This window comes from Mastigoproctus giganteus, chromosome 14 (genome assembly GCF_048544385.1).
Source record: "Mastigoproctus giganteus isolate SK-2022 chromosome 14, ASM4854438v1, whole genome shotgun sequence".
Taxonomy (NCBI): domain Eukaryota; kingdom Metazoa; phylum Arthropoda; class Arachnida; order Uropygi; family Thelyphonidae; genus Mastigoproctus; species Mastigoproctus giganteus.
Genome location: NC_143588.1, coordinates 25,467,289 through 25,482,587, shown reverse-complemented (window position 1 = coordinate 25,482,587; position 15,299 = coordinate 25,467,289). Strand labels below are relative to the sequence as shown.

The window sequence follows — 15,299 nt, the reverse complement described above, 5'->3', positions numbered from 1 at the left end:
TTATGCACATAGGAGTTATAGCATTATTATTATTATTATTATTATTAGCCATATAGTACAAGGAAGCCTGAGACTTATGCTGTACCAGACAAAAAACTCTGAGTTACCCAGAGAGAGAGAGAGAGAGAATGATGATGATATCCGGCTCAGGACCCTGGGTGTGCTAAGCCAGTCTCACCAGATATGAGCCCCTGGGGTGGAATGTGTTGAATATTCCCTCCTCATTTCTGATCTCTTGTAATCAAATAATGAATACTGTTTCACCAGATCTTACCTGAAATAGCTTATAATTAAATTACAAAATAAGAATATAGATATATTCATAGTCTGGCTGAATAGATATGCGAGTGGTATAATCAGTTTCTTCATGTCAGTTTAATCAGTCACATCACAAAAACTAGACATTCTAGAGGAAACAGATCAAGTTAGGTCACAGATCTATCTAGTCCATATACTTCTTAATGATATTGTTGACCTGTGTTATTTTTCAAAAGTATTTTTAAGTTTTTAGAAACTACTAAAAAAGGTTGGGCAATTAAGGTTTGCAACCATTCATTTTTGTATTTCATATTGAATGAGGTGACAAAGCTGCCATTTGACTACGACACAATACCGAACTTTCTAGACAAGTTTCAACACACTATATTTAATATTTGCTGAATGGCAGCTTATTGAAGTGGTTTATATGTTTGGTTTTTTTTTTGGTTTAAAATGCAGCATACGATTGAACAAGGAGTGAACATAAAATTCTGCATGAAACTGGGTGAAACCCAAATGAAAAGTTACAGATGTTAAGGTTGATTAAAAGTTAAGTATCACAAAAGGTGTCCCTATAAGGAAGGGAAGACGATCATGATGACGAAAGGTGTAGTATTCCCATATACAATAGAGGAGAGGTGATAATGTGATGAAAATTGCAGAAATGGTATGTTCTGATCACACACTAACCTGTTAAATTGAGATTAACAAGCAGTTCTAAAAATTTTTATTGAAGATACCGGCATGAGAAGCAGATCAGCTAAGTTGTTACTACAACTTAACAAAAAGCAAGACAGACAGCTAAGTGCATTCAAGGATTTTTTGGAATGAATCAAAAAGGGTAATTTGGTAATGAAACTTGGTTCTACCAATATGACTCCAAAACAAAATGTCAATCATTGGAGTGGAGAATGGTGCACTTGCCCAGACAGAAAAGCCACAAATGACAAAGTCAAAATTAAAACCAAGTTGATCTGTTTTTTATTATTTTTTTTTTCCTTAGTAGCATTATTCACATGAAATTCATGCTGGAGGAGACATCTATGAATCAGATATTCTACGTAGAGATTTAAAAAATTTTAGGCAGCAACATCAAAAGAAAACAAAATTTGTGGAGTAATCATTCCTGGATCTTAATCATAACAATGCACCCACTTGTGCTTCAATTTGTGTAATCACATTTTTAGCAAATAAAGAAACTGCCATGATACACCACCAACCCTGTTCCCAATCTAGCCCTAGCTGACTTCTGGATATTAAATAAATTGAAAACTTTTCGCAAAGGAAGGCATTTTGCAGATGTAGAAAATATTAAAAATTAATGAGAAAATATTTTAAAAGACATTGAAGTTGCACATTTCCGGAGCCATTATGTACCACTGTTACTCCACAATAATTACACATTCCTGAAGTAGTTAATACTAGTTCTTTGATCACAGCTTCTCTCAGTGGTCAGGATGTCAGGTAAGTAAAAGAAGGGAGATAGTAGTAATAGTGGCATGTGATGCAAGAAAGCAAGTGTATGAGCTTATACAGCATAAGCCAAAAAAAAAAAAAAAAAAAAAAATATCACACCATTCCCTCCAAACGCCTGTCCAGTTCCTCCTTAAATTTTATTTAACCTGTCAACTTCCACGACAGATGGAAGTTTGTTCCAGCAATTAACCACCCGCTGGCTAAAGGCAAATTTCCGCACATCTATTCTACATCTGTCTTTTCTTAATTTGAATTTATGCCCCCTTAGGTTCGTAATCTGAACAAGTGGAAGGATCCCATCAGAATTCAGCGTGCTCAACCCATTATATACCTCAAAGGCTTATATACCTCAATTAGATCACCGTGCAAGTGCCTAGTCTCCAGCCACTGCAATTTGCAGAACTTAAGCCTCTCTTGGTAAGAGGAACCCTTCATTCCCCTCACCAATCTTGTTGCCCTTCTGTACACGCTCAAGTAAATCTACATCCTTCCTAAAATGAGGCCTCCAGACCTGTACGCAGTACTCAAGACGTGGCCTGACCATTGCCTTATACAGAGGGACAATCACCTCCTTCTCCCTGCTAGCAAAATTCCTATATATCATTGACAAAACCCCATGACCTGCCCTGGCAGCCTGTCTGCATTGCTCAGAAAACTTAATATCTGACTGCACAATTACTCCTAGGTCTTTTTCATTTTCTACCACCTTAAGTGTAGTACCACACAGTTGGTACGTTTCTCTGGGGTTACTTCTACCCATATAGCTTATCCTACCTTCTAAAGATCAGTTCTCTTGTATTTACGTACATGAATTTTAAATCTCAAATGTGTGTGTGTGAGAGAGAGAGAGAGAGAGAGAATTTTTCATTAAAAATGTTTCATTATACAGTGAGTATATATTTGTGTATGCTTACACCCACTCACATTATGCAGCCAAAAAGATGCATCTATATCCCTTCCCATTCCCCGTATTTCTATTTATTGTCTGATCCTTAAATTTTCTTGTATATGTAGTTTATATATGGATGATTAACTTTTCTTTTGATAAACCGTGCCACCCCCCTCTCAATAATAGGGTTACAGTACAGGAACCAGTAGCCAGAAGTTATCAGAGTTCTACGGTGGACAATGAAGAGAGAGGTAGCAGTAGTTAAAGGCAAAGGAATGGGTTATAATTTCAAGAAAGGAAATTACAACGGCTTAAGGTGCTACATGGCCTCTATTAACTGGATAGATATCCTATAGAAAGAGGATACAATTGAATTATGGTATATCTTTAAAACATTAATCACAAAAGCCTTGAATCTGTAGATACCATTAAAAAAATACTTAATGAGGAGGATTCCAAGTTGGATGAATAATGAAGTTGTCAGATTACTTGAAGAAAAAGACTGCATCGAAAAGTTAGAGCAAAAAAAGTACTGAAACCTATAACAGCTACAAATTGATCTGTAATAGTGCCACAGAAAAGATTAGGCTGGCAAAGACAGATTATGAGAAATCGCTGGCAAAAAGAGAAAAGACTGGGAATAAGGAATTATTCACATATATAAATGCAAAGAAGAGAAATCAGAGAGGACCCTTGTGTAATGGACATGGGATAGTATTAGATATCCCAGCTGATGTTGTAGATGAACTCAACAGTTACTTTGCATCGATATTTACAGAAGTAAAACCCTTTATGTCAATGAGAAATTGTGAGTGAAGTTGAAAAATATTTAATTTATGATATTGAAATTTCACATGATTATTTAATGAAAAAAGTTTTAAGCCTACAGGTGAGTAAAGCATCCTGGAGTTGATGGCATATACCCTATATACATCAATTTAAGGGAAGCGGCATGTAAGTGCATTGAACCACTGAGACTAATTATGAGAGCATCACTGGACTCGGGAAAGATTCCGTTCGATTGGAAAAGTGCCAGTGTATTGCCAATACATAAAGGTGATTCTAGGAGTGTAGTGGGAAATTACCAACCAGTCGGTCTAACTTCAGCAGTAGGGAAAATTATGGAGGCAATGATGAAAGGTGAAATTCAGGATCATTTGAATAGAAATGGAATTCTGAAGGATATGCATCATGGTTTTGTAAAGGGAAAATCGTGTTTAACCAGTCTGGTTAGCTATTTTGACATGGTCTCGTGAGCTGGATTTAGGGAATAATTTAAACATTGTTTATTGGGATTTCAGCAAAGCTTTTGACTCAGTCCCACCTGAGTGGTTGCTTTATAATCTGGAACAGGTTGGAATTACAGGGAAAACCCCTAAATTGGATAGTAGGATAGATTCAGGGCAGGAGGCAGAGGGTTGTGATAAATGGTTATTCCTCACATTGGATTCATGTAAGAAGTGGGGTTTCCCAAGGATCAGTATTTGGACCACCGTCATTTTTGCAATGAAGGGATAGAGGGCGTGATGTCTAAATTTACAGATGATTTAAAGATTAGTAGAGTGGTTAATGATCATCACCAAGCAGAGCTTCTTCATAGTGATCTAGATAGACTTCAGGATGGTCAGAAAAGTGTCAGCTAAGCTTTAATCCAGCAAAGTGCAAGGTCTTACACCTGAGGAACAGTAACCCAAAAATAACTTATACACTTTGTGGATTTGAACTAAAATCAGTAGTGAAAGAAAGGGACTTAAAAATTACTATACAGTCAGACATGAAGTTCTTTTAGCATTGTAGACAGGTTGCAAGGAAGGCCCATGGTGTTCTATTGATGATTTATCAAACGTTTGCTAGTAAAGATAAGGATGTCATAATCCCATCATAAAGGCTATTGTTAGACCACACGTGGAATACTGTGTTCAGTTTTGGAGACCACACCTAAAAATAAACATCGAGCTTCTTGAAAGGGTCCAGAGATGGGTAACTCGCCTGATGAGATCAGCAAAAGGACATCCTTATGAGGAAAGACTTTGAATACGTGGGTTGCACAGCTTGGAAACTAGGCACCTTTAAAGTGACTTAAAGGTGTTTAAGGCTCAGAGAGGCAATAGTAAAGTGAATGAGGATGAAATTTTCAAGGTTATAAATGATTCTAGAAGTAGGGGCCATAAATTCAATTTACAGAGAGATGTTTAGACTGGATTGCAAGAAGTTTTATTTTAGCCAGCAAGTTGTGAATTGTCAAACTGTCAGCCTCTACCTACATGGGTAATAGAGGGAAATTCAAAAGTCACCTGAATCCCGTAGGAAATCCTACGGGAGGAGGAAAATGCATAGATTGCCTATTTCCTTTTCTCTTATAATTATTTATTATTTATTTTATTTATTTATTTTTTTTTGCCTGGTGTGACATAAGCTTTAGGCCTCCTTGCACCATATGATGGCTTATGTAATACTCTGCTTACGGAAATACGACTTTACGTAAGTTTTTGCCGGCCGGTGCAAACAAAAAAATCGTGGAAACGTATTTTGCATCCTGTAGGAATAAATTGAGGTATCGTGAAAATATCATGTGAAGCCAATAGCCAATAACACGGTTGTTTTTTTTTTTTTTTTTTGGTAATTCATTCCAAGACCTTGGAAGTTGAAATTTTCTCTATATAACTAAGCTATTTATCTCTCTAAAAGGTCATTTTTATAATGGAAATTGCACTACACTTTCATCGTTGTCATATGTTCCATTATAAGAATTAATTTTGAACGCCTTTGTGATATTTTTCTAAAACACATTTCTGGAGGTCACGACCATAAAACAAAAACAATTTGCACTTTCTGGTTTATTGGGCTTTTCTGTTAGCACAATCTATTATAAGTGGGTAGTAAACTTGATCTTATTGCATTTGCAATAATACCGATAACTGGAATTCTGTGGGTTTTGTGCAAAGTGCAAGTGCTGGCAGTGCTAGGAAACAAAAAATTGATTTTGAAATGAAGATGAAAATGATTAAAAGTAGGATGTTTGTCATCTATTGCTCAGATTAAATGCTTCAACAGTGAATGCTATTTCAAAGGACAGTGCACATATAAAAGAACATATTAAAGGATCAATGCATTTAAGATCAACAATGATCACAAAACAGCATTCAAGTGCTATATCGAAGATGGAAAAGCTATTAATAATATAAATGGAAAATCAGATTCAGAATCAAGTGCCCCTGAGTCCCATGGCCATTCAAAAAGCAAGAAGTATTTATGAAGATATTAAGGATAAGTAAGGCAAACCCCAAGCCAAGTTCATGGCAAGCAACGGGGTGATTTAATAAGTTCAAGCATCGCGCTGGTTACCAAAACATTAAAGTATGCAGTGAAGTCACCAGGGTCGATTCTGCAGCTACAGAGAAATTTTGTAATGTGTTGGGAAAAACCCCTACTAAATCTCCATAGCCCTCAACTTCCACAAGCGATGTGCTTATCAGCTGCAGAATTAATTCTGGCAACGATGCTCAAAAGGTAAAACTTGCTGACATTATGCCTCTCTCTTTTTGTAATTTTGTACGCTTTATAATTTTTTTCTGTGCATGAGATAAAAAAAATTGAATAAATAATTCTATTTACATGTTCATCAAACATTTCTTTTTTTGCTTCAATCAAATTTGCAAGTGCTGCATAAGCATTTAGGGAAATTTCGACTTACATAGAGTTCTGCGGAACGCAACCCTTACGAAGTCAGGGAGTGACTGTACAAATAATTTTGAAATTTATTATATTGAAGCATAGGAGTATTCGTTAGCATGCTCTGCTATTTTAGATTTCCCAGTGTTCTTCTTTTCTACATGTCTACACCAGTCCTTTGATCACATGCACAACTTCTGTCAATTATTGGGATTTCGGGCAAGCAACAAAAGGGAGATAAAAGAGTAATTTTTTTCTCAGCCCCCATTTGAAATAACCGTCCTGTTTCACTGATATAAATTTTCCAACAGCTGCTTGTGGTGGTTTGTAAATGTCTACATCTAGTTGAGGAAATTGCATTGCTCAAGAAATTATTTGGTATGAGTAGACATCTTCAGCAAAACACATGCAACTGCAGGAAAATTTACATTTGCAAGATAGAAAGGTTATTTGAAATGAGAGTTATGGAACTTTTTTTTGTAAGCATATAAAAAGGGGAATGCCAGGAAATCCTAAATAGCAGAATTATATATAGCTAAATAGCAGCACACCTTTGGATGCTTCCATGCTTTTAATGTAAAAAATTTTTAATTTATCAGGGGGATGAAGGGATTTTATGGCGAAGGATACAGATACATCATCTTGGCAATAGAATATAAATTTATAATCTGTTTTTTTCCAACTTTGGGGTTCAAAATAAATATACATAAATACAAGAGAACTGATCTTCAGAGGACAGGATAGGTTACTAGATATCTCTCTCATTGACCAATCCAGGGTTAAAAGCTCTTTTCTATCTTCCTTCTGTTACTTGCCCGGACATCCTAACCATCAAGAGTTAGATCCGGAGATCTGCATGAGATCCGGAGACCAGTATAGATATTCTGGAATGTGATGCTTCTCATGAAGGTAATTATTTCATCATTGAATGATAGTGGTTTACAATTGTAGTTATGTACATCTTATTGAAAATATCTCTTAATGCGAAGGTAATGACTCATTTAAAGAAATCTCAAGACATACATCATGCATTCTATGAGCAAAAAGCCCATAGCAAGCATCCTTTTTTTTTATTCAGAAGGGCTTGGAAGGGTTAGTAAGCTCTTGTAAATCTATCAAATGGCTACATCCTTATCAAGACAAAGTGGTAAGCACTCAGAACAGCTCCTCTGAGCCACCTTTATTGGGCAATCCCAATAACCGTAAAACCACATGAGACACTGAATTCATCCCATGGTGTGATCTCAGAATGGGATCTTGAACTGTCTGAAGAGGAAATGTGTTCTGAACTGAAATCATAAGAATAACAACTGCAAAAGAAATATTAGCATTAGCATTAGTAGAGGCATATGATGCAAGAAAGCAAGCTTAATCAGCATCAGCCAAAAAAAAAAAAAAAAAAAAAAACAACCACTACTCCCATTTCACCCCTCAATTCGTTCGAAATACCTGTCCAGCTGAGCCTTAAATTTGTTTAGGCTATCAACTTCCACAACAAGCGATGGAAGTCTATTCCACAAACCAACTGCCCGCTGGCTAAAGGCGAATTTCCGCACATCTATCCGACATCCGTCCTTCCTCAATTTGAATTTATGCCCTCTCAGGTGATTATTCTGAGCAAGAGGAAGAATCCCATCGGCATTGAGCATGCTCAAGCCATTCAAAGCCTTGTACACCTCTATCAGATCACCTCGGCGATGCCTAGTCTCCAGGCTCTGTAATTTGCAAAACTTAAGCCTTTCTTCGTAAGAGCAACCCTTTGTTCCATTCACTAATCTTGTTACCCTTCTCTGTACTCGTTCCAGCAGCTCTACATCCTTCTTGAAATGAGGCCTCCAGACCTGTATACAGTACTCAAGGTGTGGCCTGACCAATGCCTTATACAAGGGAATAATCACATCCCTGTCCCTGCTAGAAAAATTCCTGTATATCATTGACAAGACACCATGAGCTACTCTTGCAGCTCGTCTGCACTGCTCAGAGAACTTCATATCTGCCTGCACAATTACCCCCAGGTCCTTTTCATTCTCTACCACTGTCAGCGTAGTACCACAGAGTTGATACGTTGATCTGGGGTTACTGTTTCCCATATGTAGTACTTTACATTTGTCAATGTTAAACTTCATTTGCCACCTCTCAGCCCATCTGCTCAACCTTTCCAGATCCTGTTGCAGCAGCATAGTATCAGTAGTGTCCTTAACAACCCTGCCAACCTTTGTATCGTCTGCAAACTTGGACATTAAGCCTGATACACCATCATCAATATCATTTATAAATACAGAAAACAACAATGGACCCAACACTGAACCCTGAGGAACTCCACTAATAACATTAGTCCACGTTGAGCAGTGTCCATTGATTACCATTCTCTGTCTTCTGCCACTCAACCATCCCTTTATCCATAGCAGCAATTTGCCTCGAATGCCACACTTCTCCAATTTGTGCAGCAGTCTTCCATGCGCAACAGTATCAAAAGCCTTTCTAAGATCCAAATATATAATATCAAAGTTATTCCCTGCATCCAGTTCTTTTGTGACTACATCATAGTATCCAATCAAATTGGTCAGACAAGACCTGCCCTTAACAAACCCATGCTGTCTCTGAGCTATAACTGAATTCTTGTCCAGATGATCCTGCGGTGCTTCTTTAACCAGTGCCTCCATTAATTTTCCTGGAACCGAAGTTAAACTAACAGGTCTATAATTACTTGTGTCAGCCTTTGATCCTCCTTTGTGAATTGGGGTCATATTTGCACATCTCCAGTCCATGGGTACCTCCCCTGAGTCCAAAGAAGCTCTCATAATTATGGCTAGGGGTTTGCTTACTTCCTTTGCTGCCTCCTTTAATATAACTGGATAGATCCCATCCACCCCGGGTGCCTTTTTTATGTTTATCCTCAACAATTTCTCCTCCACTTTCCTCTCAGTTATTAGAAAATCATCTAGCTCACTGCCAATGTTTACTTCACCTACGACATTCCCCTTCCTGAATAACTCCTCATGTGTGAATGTAGATGCAAAATACTCGTTTAGATTGTTAGCCACCTGAGCTGGATCCTCAACTGTTGAACCATCAACATCCAGTGGACCAATCTGATTCATCCCTTTCCTTCTTGAGTTTAAATAGGTAAAGAACTCTTTTCTGTTTTTCTTTGCATCCTTTGCCAAGGATTTCTCATAATCTGCCTTTGCCTGCCTAATCTCCTTTGTGACTTGGTTACAGACCAACTTATATCTATCATAGGCTTCCACGTCACCCATTAATTTGTATGTATCCCATGCATTTTTCTTCTCTGCTATATGTCTCATTAGTTCATCTGACAACCATTTAGGCCTGAACCTTGAACAATATTTCTTGGTTGGTATGTAAAGCCTGGTAGCTTCCAAGATTAGTTCCTTGAATGCTTCCCATTTTGAATTTGCTGTTGGTAACATCATCAGTTGGTCCCACTGTATAGAATTTAAATACTATCTCAGACCATCACAGTCGCCTTTACGAAAGCAAAAACCCTTCCCTTTACCTCTGATGGTAGTTACCTCCTTGAGTAAATCCCACTTCAGCACACTGTGATCACTGCCACCCAGTGGTTCATTTATCTGCAGATTCCTAATGCATGAAGAATCACTACTGATAATCAGATCAAGAGTATTACTCCCTCTAGTTGCCTCCCGAACATGCTGGTGTAGAAAACAATCATCCAATAAATCCACAAAAGCCTTGCTAGTGTGTGAGTGACCAACCCACAAATTCCAGTCAATATCTGGGAAATTAAAATCCCCCATTATAAGACTCTGATTTACTGGCCCATTTTATTTCCCTGTACAGTATCTTATTATACTCATCAGAGTCATTAGGCCTATAGCACACTCCTACTCTCAATTTTGATTTACCTATGCTTATGTCACACCAAACTGACTCAACACTGCACTGTCCAGCGATGTCAACTGGCTTCACTTCCTTGGATTTTATGTGTTTTTTAACTAATAGCATAACCCCTCCTCCCTTCCTATCCTGTCTATCCTTTCTGTAGACGTTGTACTCCCCAAATTCCAGTTCTGCATTCCTTATATCTGTGTGACACCACGTCTCTGATATCCCAACAATATCTGCCTTTGATGTTTTGAGTAATACCTCAAATTCATCAAATTTATTTACTAAACTCCTAGCATTAGTGTACACGCAAGTATACATGCACCTGTTTCTATTCTTAGCTACCCTAACACAACCCATGTGTTTACTTGTACCGCAATGACTTCCAGCAGTCTCTGAAATATCCTGCATCTTGTTTTTCAGGCTTCTGCTCATTCCAATAGAAGCAGTGCATGAATCTCTTTCACCTCTGCCAGTGGCTACTGTTAATCCATTAGTCTTTGTCTCCCCCCAAGCTAGCAGTTTTCCGACCCACCTAACACTGCCAAGATAGCATCAGCAAATATTCTTGCACCCTTTCTATTTAAGTGTATCCCATCCCTGTAGAAGCAATCTCTCCTGTTAACAAGTACAGTCCAGGCTGAAAAAAATTCTACCCCTTGAGCCTTGCACAATCTTTCCAGGGCCGAATTGATCGACAAGGCTCTCATCATATACTCCCTCCTATCGTGTCTGGGCAGAATTGCAGACACTTTCAAATTCAACCCTAATTCTCGGCTTTTTTTCAACAGTGACCTGTACTTGTTAAGTAATTCCGCTGGTCTCCTACTCTTAATATCATTAGTGCCAACGTGTACAACTATATCACCTTTTGTGCCCTTAAAAGATGATATCTGCTCTACAACGTCATCAACCTTTGCCCCTGGCAGACATACCCTGGTCCTGTTCCACCTATCCTTTTTACAAAGCATGTTCCCCGTTTCCCTGACAATTGAGTCACCAACAACTACTAGTTCCTGTTGGACCAGCGCATTCTGCCTTGGGGGCCGCCTCTGTGTTGCAAGATGACCAAGTCCAAGCTCTGGTGTTGATGTGGGCAGCTGAGAGCTTGATGGGCCCCTCAATTTATTTCCTTCGAGGGCATCCACCCTGTCCTTCAAGGTCTCATATAGGCCCATAACAACGCCGAGTTGTCGCCTAATTTCCTTGCATCGTGCACACACAAAGACATCCCCCATGGCAGTATCATGTCCCGTACCCGATTGCTCCGCAAACATCAAGCAAACAGTGCATCTTAAAAGGCCGTGATTCAGGGGGCAACCGCCCCCCTCAGTTCTCCCCTGAGTCACAGCACTCCCATTAGCTTGAGCCTTTTGCTTTGCTGCTCTGGTCAGAGTCATGATTTCGATTTAAATGTCAATAAAATTACAATTTCAGAACAAAATTAAAACCTTAAACTTGTATCTTAACACAGTTATAACGCTATATTTATTTTTCGGTATCGAGTGTTATCTACGAGTTCCCTTTATATAACTTCCGTATCAAGTATGTATTAATTATTTGTTACGTTTGTACTCTAAGTCGTTATATATATATAGTTAAAAGTACAATTTAATTGACAATGAAGTTTAACAAGATTAATAGATGTACTGATTAATTGACAATATTATATTATGCACTATACTATACAAAGCTAATGCTATCGAATTCCGGATATGCTGTATCGCGCTTCAGTAACGAGTGTTATCTACGAAATCCCTTTATATAACTTCTGTATCAAGTTATGTATTAATTATTTATTTTTACTAATTATTTATGTTCCGTAACCTAGGTGGTTATATGTATAGTTAAAATTACAATTTAATTGCCAATGAAGTTCGACAAGATTAATAGATTTTACTGATCAATTTTCACGTAACAATGGCGGCCGTTTATGAACGGTAAACACGTGGATTTGATACCCTTTCCGATACTAAGTAATACCTACAAAATCTCTATCTAAGTTATTTTAACTTTAAGTACCGTAAATAGGAATATAAAGCTACTCTAGAAATAAGTTAATATGTCAATTTAAACTAATAAAGCAGAAAATAAATCAGAAAAAACTTCTCTATTCCAAGAGCGGCAGAAAGGCACGTCCGCACAGGAAACCCTCGACCTCAGACTCGATAGGATTGTAGTCCCCAATCCAGGTAAAATCTCATTCTTTGTTTAAATTCATAGATATCTCCAAATTCAGTTACTGCTGGAAACTTGTACTGTCCAGTAAGGCCACATGTTCCTAACTCCCCTGAAGTGCTTTGAGTGCCAAAAATACTGACACTTGAAAATGGCATGTCATTTTATGTTCTTGCATGTATAATATGCCAAGAAAATCATCATACTCAAGGGCATGGTCTGGAAAGAGGAAAAAGAAATAAAAAGATTGTAGGCAGCGCTAAATGTATCATACTAGGAAACAAAAGAGTTAACACCTATAAATAGTAACAAACCTTCATACCCTCAGGTTTCAAGATGTTCCATCCGAACACAAACTAAAATTAAAGGAGGAGTGGCAATTTTGGTGAATACTCATATACCATCTAAGCAAACAACATTAAAAACCAACTTAGTAGCAGTGAGAATAGCCATCGGAATTTCTATCACAATCTCGTCCATTTATTTTCCACCAAATATCCCTCTCTCCAGATCGGAATTAAACGATCTTACTATGCAGCTTCAACCTTCCTATTGCCTTATGGGAGATATGAATGCCCATCATCATTTGTGGGGATCTTCTCACACAGACAGTAGTGGTAACTTAATCGAAACTTTCATAGATGATCAACAACTGAATTTACTGAATATCGGATCTGACACTTATATCAGTTTGGGTACAGGTATCACTTCTGCAATAGACTTAACAATATGTTCTCCATCAGTTTATCCTAGTATAGGATGGTTCGTATTGAATGATCCTTACAACAGTGATCATTTTCCGATAGTATGTTCCATCAGACACAATCAACTCTTACAGAAGGAGCCAGAACAGTATGGACTTTTAAGAAAGCTAATTGGAGTAAATATATGCAATTAATCAAACTGGATAAGCAATTAATAGAATCCCTGCCAATAGATGATGCTGTCTTATATATCAATGATCAACTGCTAAAAGCTTCCAAAGCTACAATACCTCAAATAAGTAAGGCAAGGCAGGCATGGTACAACTCTTGGTGGAATGCAGAATGTGCAACAGCAAAAACGAAACAAAATCGTGCATGGAATAGATTCTGAAAATATCCAACTACTCTCAATTTGATTGCGTATAAAAAAGCTGAAGTGAGGAGAATTCAGAAAAGAGCAAAGAAAAATTGTTGGATCGTGTTTGCTTCCACACTTACTAGGAACTCGTATGGTTTGGTGTGGAAAAAAATTTGGATTTTAAGTGGAAGATATCCACGCACACATTCTCCAATCTTCCATTGGAAAGGGCAGGACGTTTTTGCAACAGACCAGATATCAGAAATTCTTGCTGACTCTTTCGCTTCCATATCAGCAGTTACAAGCTACAACACTGACTTTCAAAAATATAAAGAGCAAGCTGAACGGAGTAAGTTGAATTTCTCTACCAAGACATCTCATTGCTATAATCTACCATTTCTAAAAGAGGAATTACTTACAACCATTAAAAAATTGCCTAATAGCGCACCAGGTCTCGATGGCATTTATTATACTATGATCCAACACCTGAACTCTGATTGTCTGGAAATCCTACTAGCTCTATATAATAGAATTTTTCTGAACAACTTGTATCCATCCATATGGTGGCATGCAATTGTCCTTGCATTTCCCAAACCCGGAAAAGATCCTTCCTATACATATAATTATCGCCCGATTTCACTGACCAGCTGCTTAGGGAAAATCCTTGAACGAATGGTGCATAATAGACTTACATAGTTGCTAGAAAAAGAATGTTTTATCGCCCCACCAATTTGGATTTAGAAAAAATAGATCAACACTTGACCTATATGTCAAAGTGGAAACAAATATTAGAAACTCATTTATAAGAAAGCAGCATATGGTGATGGTAAATCTAGATCTTGAAAAAGCTTTTGACACAACATGGAGATTTGGAATTCTACGAGATCTATTTCGATTAGGATACAGAGGACAACTTCCACAATTTATTGAAAAATTCCTTGCTGACAGAACATTCAGGTACGATATAAAGGCTGTTTATCTACAATATATATACAACAGGAAGGGGTTCCCCAGTATTAAGTGCAACCCTGTTTGCACTGCGTGTGAACAATATCACAAAGGTTATACCACCATTATTGGAAATCTATGTGTGCAGATGATCTTTCCATTTCATTTCAATCACAAAGCATGAACACAATTGAACGACAGCTCCAATTATCCATAAAAAAATAAAGTATGGACTAAAAATAATGGATATAGAATATCTGAGAAAAAATCAGCTGTTATACACTTCTGTAAAATGTGTGGTCTTCATCCTGAACCGGTCTTATACTTAAATAAAATTGCTCTACCTGTTGTTCAAAATTTCTCCTTCTTGGGCTTAACATTAGATAGAAAACTATAAACTTTCATGAACAAATACTAAGACTTCGAACTAGTTGCCTCTTAAAACTTAACATCTTGCGCATAGTATCTTCAATGGCATGGGCAGCCGACAGGTCCACATTATTACTATTATATAAAACTTTGATTAGATCTCGTTTGGATTATGGATCTCCTATATATGCTTCAGCAAGAAGCAGCATCTTACGTCGCCTAGATACCATTCACCATAATGCTCTCCGCATAGCTCTAGGAGCATTTAGAACTTCACCAATTTACAGCCTGTATGCAGATGCATTGGAACCCCCCACTGCACCTTCAACGAGATTATTTACTGTGCATGTATGCAGCAAAAATATACAGTCAGCCATCACATCCAAATTGGTCCATTATTCACGATCCACAATGGACAAGGAATTATGATTGCAAGCCAAATGAAAATAAACCAGTAGGACTGCGTCTCAGACACTTAGCTCAATTTTGGGAAATACATTTCCAGCACATTTCTGCAGTAGATATAAACTCAGAACCTCCTTGGATTCAGACTGTGCCTTTGTCCATATCACATCTT

The 15,299-nt window shown here is 37.7% G+C and overlaps 1 protein-coding gene across 2 annotated transcripts in view; it reads left to right on the top strand.

The window, feature by feature from the left end:
- Nucleotides 1-15,299, top strand: part of Stacl (SH3 and cysteine-rich domain-containing protein) — an 876,542-nt gene that overhangs the window by 701,861 nt on the left and 159,382 nt on the right. The gene's annotated exons all lie outside the window — the stretch shown is intronic.